Here is a 5,417-nt window from a genome sequence, read left to right on the forward strand (position 1 = left end):
CAGAAGATGTAGAAAATAAGAGAGTGAAAAGAGAAAGAGGCAAAACAGAATGTGGGCAACCAAACAAAACAGGAAGGAGACAGAGCTGAAGGAGGGAAGGAAACAGAAAAGAGAGCGAGATGGTTGGGGAAGGATGTGAGAAGGGAGAGAGGGGAGCCAGGAAGAGCACATCAGAGGACGTCGGGGCTTGGAAACGAACCTCAGCTGAGAGGAGGAATCGGCAGCCCCTGGGCAAAGCCTCAGCCCTTGACAAAATCCAGGTGGACCGAGAACACCAGGTCAGTCACATAAATCAGCAGGTTGATGGCTGTCAGACTGGCCACAGCCAGTCGTTGATTCCAGGTACACACCAAGGAGGCGAGTCTATCGCTGCAGCTCACATCGCTGGACCGCTGGGGCTGGCCGCCAAACTTCTGGTTGAACTGGTAGAGCGGCCAGAGGACCAGAGCGGTGGCGTAGAGGAGGACGGAGAGCAGGGTGAGCACAACCTGGAAAATGGGGAAGGGGACGGGCAGCCTGTTGTCACACTTGCCCAGGTTCAGCAGGAGGACCACAGATGACAGGAGAAAGCAGATGGAGTACACGGCCACGCACCACACCAGGGCCGGCTGGTGCAGGTACAGGTAGGGGCTGCTGATGAAGACGAAGATGACACAGGCCACAGTGGTCTCCAGCCCCTTGAGCAGGCCTGGCACGGTGGCCATATAGCCTGTGATCATGTTGGGCTGGGCCCTAGTCCAGGCCACTTCCATGGCATAAGCCACAAAAGCGAGGCAGGAGAATGCAGTGGAGGTGATAGTGCGATCCCGGTAGCGGCTGTCGGGCAAGAACTGAATGTAGGTGGTGGGGTAGATGATGGAGGCTGAGAGGCAGAGGAGGGCAGAGTAGCAGTTGCAGGTGATGAGAAAGTTGTCCCAGGAGAAGGGGAAGTGATCCTCGAGCTCACATAACTCGACTATGAGGGTGATGAGGGTCACGACGAAGCAGAAGCACCAGACGAACATGGACCAGTTACCTATGGCCCCCTTCCAGGTGCCCATGCTGGCCCCCAGGGAGAAGGCCACGCAGGTGGAGAGCAGCTGCAGCCGTCGGAGGCAGCAACCCATAATGGTTGGGGAGCCCAGGCCTGAGGACGATTATGTGGTGGTCGTTCTGGTCCTACTGGTCACTGCCACCAACATGGTAGTGGTCTTCATCAAGGACCCACCAGAGGAAGATTCAGCTCTGGAGGAGGACTGATCAGACACCTGGAAAGGCTCAGGGGTCTGTGATGGCTGAGGCTCAAGATCTCTGGAGTTCAAACCAATTGTCCACACACTTGGGTAACGGCACTGCTGCTCCAGAATGATTCTCCCCACCCATCACCCTTGGCCTTCTCAGGAGACTTGTCTTATCCCAAGGTTCACAGCTGTGTTTGGTCTGGTCATGAACATTTTTTTACGTCTTTGTGCTGCATGCCATTATCTACAGAGACACAGGGTAGCCTGACCCTTATCTGTCACCACAACCCTTCAAGGCTCTGAAAATTGAACAAATTTTTTTTTTTTTTTTTTTTTTTTTGCAGTACGCGGGCCTCTCACTGCTGTGGCCTCTCCCGTTGCAGAGCACAGGCTCTGGACGCGCAGGCTCAGCGGCCATGGCTCACGGGCCCAGCCGCTCCACGGCATGTGGGATCTTCCCAGACCGGGGCACGAACCCGTGTCCCCTGCATCGGCAGGCGGACTCTCAACCACTGCGCCACCAGGGAAGCCCCTGAACAAAAATTTTTTTTTAAATTGTTTGGTAACAAAATTTGAACTGAACAGACACAAGACAATTTATGGTCTTTATTTTATGTAGCGTGACTGCTCAAAAGTTCAGTGTCAGAAACACTAATGTGTTTGATTACAAGGTGCTTTCAGACCCCAGTGGGTGTTATGTCCTATAGAGTAGGTACACCAAGTTACATGATTGAAGGTGAAAAATTCTGAATTCTGGAGCATATCTGGCCCCAAGGATTTCAGAAAAGGGACTGTGGATTGTACTGCTAACCCCATTTTACAGATGAGAAAACTAAGGTTGGGGGAATTAAGTCCTTCCCTGAGGTGGCATGGCTAGGGGGTGGGAACCCCAGATACAAATGCCAAAGCCATGGGTTTGAACCCTTTACTCTGCAGCCCAGCATTTCAGCAGGGTCCGTGAGTGGGAGCCCAGGACCAAAGCTCAGGCTCTGGGAACCCAGGACACACCTTCAGGGCCATGGGCTCCTTCCACAGCAACCCGAAGAGACACGTATCCCGGCCTTTCCTCCATGCAGCCATCACTAGAAGGAGCTGTCATCTGAGGTGACACAGCCCCACCCAGAAGAGGGATAAGCCATGGGGTGAGAGCAAGGCAGTGGGGACAAGATGACATGTGTAGTAGGAACTGTTTTGAATCCCCTCCCCGCAGTTTTGCCTTAAAAAGTGACTCTTCCCCACTTGGATAGGGAGACACCAACCCAGCATTACTCCAAGGTGAAACATCCTGGGGAACCACAGAATAAATTAACATAATGTTTGGCTCTTAAACTCCAAAGCTTCCATCCAGGTGTGAGTCTGGAAAGATCGAGGAGTAGTACTACCTGAGCAAAGATTTTTCTGGCCTGGGCGATTGGTGCTTAGTGTCCAAGCCGAGAAGAAGGGATTGGAAATGAACAGGGATGTCGTGTCTGGATGCTGATGTGGAGGCTTTCAGGGCATCCCAGGGAGGGGGTGGAGGATGAACAGATTATAAGCCCCCTCTTAGGGGTAGGAGCTGAAAGAGGAGGCACCTGCTGGCCCTCTGGCAGGTGACAGCCCTGAGGATGCACCCGGGACTGGGGCAGGGGCCGGGGTGGCAGAACGGGGATGACTTGGGGGGAATTCCGGGGTCTGAGTGGCCCCAAGGCAGCCCAGTAAGTGTCTTCTGACCCAGAAGGGATGCAGGCATGGAACCAACCTTCCCCATGGAGGAGGGGCCTGGAGTGGAACTGAGGAGGCCTCATAGAAGCCTCTACATGTCTGAAATGCTATGAATTGTGAGCTCCGAGGAGTGTCCCTCAACAGCGAAGCACCATCTTCACCATCTGTCCTTATAGCCCAGTGTCTGGCTCCTTTGTGTCGCCATGGAGTCCCCCAGAGCACCACACACCCTGGGGAAATCCTTACAGACATGACAGAGCCAGCCTGCCCTCCGGGACACAGTGTGGTATAAAGGACTCAGGCCAGAACTATTACTCAGACACACCACCAATCTGAGGGCCAGAATAGCAGCAATTATTTAAGTATTCTTGGAAACGGCAAAATTTTCTTTCTTTTACTTTGTACTAATTTTTTCCTCTGGGCTTCAAAACAGACCTGCATTGTCAGCACAACACAACGTCCCTCACTCCGCCTTCCCTTCCCCCCGCCACCCCACACACACAGGCGGAAGAGAAACCCATGCAGGCAGGGTCTTCTGTGAGTTCGTAGAGAGCCCATGACCCAGGGAATTGGAGCCCCTCCTCTGCGACACCTGGCCAGTGTGGTGGAACCTAGTTTGCCTGTCAGATGCAGCAGGTGCAGGAGCCAAGGTTGGTGGGGAGGGGAGGGGAGGGTGCTGGGGATGCAGCTGGAGAAAAGGCTCCTCTCCAAACAGGTCAGAGCCCTGGAGAAGCAGCCCAGCACATTTAGCTCAGTACAGTTTCTTTGCCCACAGTGGATGCAGAGCCCCTTGATCTCCTCGGCCAGTAGGCGGCGCCCTTGCATCTGGTACCCAGCTTGGTGGAGACAGAAGCTGCCACCTCTACCTGAGCCCTGTCCCTCAGGTGCCTCTCCCATAGTGGCCCCCGATGACTGGTAGCTGCCACCTAGAACGAGCTGCTCCCTCCATCACCAACCACACAAGTGAGGGCTCAGTTGGTGACCGTGGACACGTCACCAGGCTTTTTTACCTGGGGTCTCCCCCTCACTCACCCATTTTCTAGTAACTGTGCCCAGAGCACCCGAGCTAATTGAAACAAGACTTGGACTTTCGTGTTAAAGTAGCCTTCAGCTGGGAGGCAAGGGCTGCTTCTGGAAAATGTTAATGCTTTCCTGTTGGATACCAATCCTGCTTGGAACTAAGTTTCAAACAAAACCTCATCTGTAAAATGAGGGGGTTGAATCATCCCGAAGAGCCATTCTGGCTTGGACGTTCATGCTACTGTGAAAAAAATTCCAACTGAACCCTGGGTCGGGGAGCCAAGGGCTACTTCTAGTTGCCAGTGGTGTTGTCACAAATAAAGTGGTTTTGAATCAGTTTTTATTTTAGGCCTTGCAGTTGGTAGATTAATTTCTATTTTGTGGGCCATACTCTGAATAATTCCAAGAAAATCTCTCCATCAGAGGCTCGACTGACATCAACACCACCAGACAGGAGGGCCCCGGTGTGCAAACCTCAGGCTGAGTCACTTTTCGAAGACTTGGCTCCAGGTGAAAAAAAAAACTGTTTATGCTTGGGACCCCTAGTTGCCATGGAGACAGAGTTTCTCCCTCTCTATCCACCTTCAGGGGGTGTGAACTTCAGAGGGTCTCCCACCTACCCGTGCCCAGAACTGAATTTAAGAGGTCCAAACTTGGGTCAGGCAAATCCCTCATCCCTGAAGAGATACTGAAGACAGACAAAAGCTCTGTGTTCTGGACAGCCGGACAACCTGAATTTGGGGGGGTGTGGCCTTCACTGCTATATAATTTTGGCCTGGAGGTTTATTGTTTGTTTGTTTACTTAATTATTTAATTATTTCTTATGGGATTTCTCCATGTAGGTACAGTCTTGCTGAGACCTCCTAAGCTCTTTATTTGGAAAAGAAAAAGATCCTTTTTTTTTTTTAAAGGGAGAGTAGAGAGTTTTATAATCACTTCAGATGGGAGACCAGAACTGCTGAAGAGAGAACTGTGTTTGGAGATCAGCTGGGAATGACACAGTGAAGAGCAGCAGATGGTTTCTAAACTGACAAAGCAAAGAGCTTTCTCTTTACTCCGGTTCTAAATTCTTTAGAATCCTGGAATCTCCACACTGAAAGAGACCTCTGAAGTCACCTGGTCTTTCCTCCATCCTTGGCAATTGTCACCCACTGTCTGTTTCCCAGGGCAGTCAGCTCTATATTCTTATAACTCGGTTGAAAAAAAATCTTCTGAAGTTCTTAGAATGAGCTGAAATCAGCCTCCCCGTAACTTCCATCCACCAGTCACAGGTTTGTTCCCAGGAGGCCCGTGCAGAGAAGAAAGTATCAACTTTAGTCCAGGTTAGCCTGGACGACACCATTCGCAGCAGCTACCATGTCATCTTCTCTTCTGGATAATAGCCCTAGTTCTTTTCACCACTCCTCATTTTCAGTCATTTCCAGACCCTTCACCCTCCTGGCCACTCGCCTCTGGATGCTTTCCAAGCTGTCAGCT

At 51.7% G+C, this 5,417-nt stretch overlaps 1 pseudogene; it reads right to left on the minus strand.

Moving 5' to 3' along the window:
• Positions 1 to 239: 239 nt before the first annotated feature.
• Positions 240 to 1,181, minus strand: LOC132488187 (myeloid-associated differentiation marker-like; annotated as a pseudogene).
• Between the last annotated feature and the right edge of the window lie 4,236 nt (positions 1,182 to 5,417).

Source organism: Mesoplodon densirostris, chromosome 4 (genome assembly GCF_025265405.1).
Source record: "Mesoplodon densirostris isolate mMesDen1 chromosome 4, mMesDen1 primary haplotype, whole genome shotgun sequence".
Lineage (NCBI taxonomy): Eukaryota > Metazoa > Chordata > Mammalia > Artiodactyla > Ziphiidae > Mesoplodon > Mesoplodon densirostris.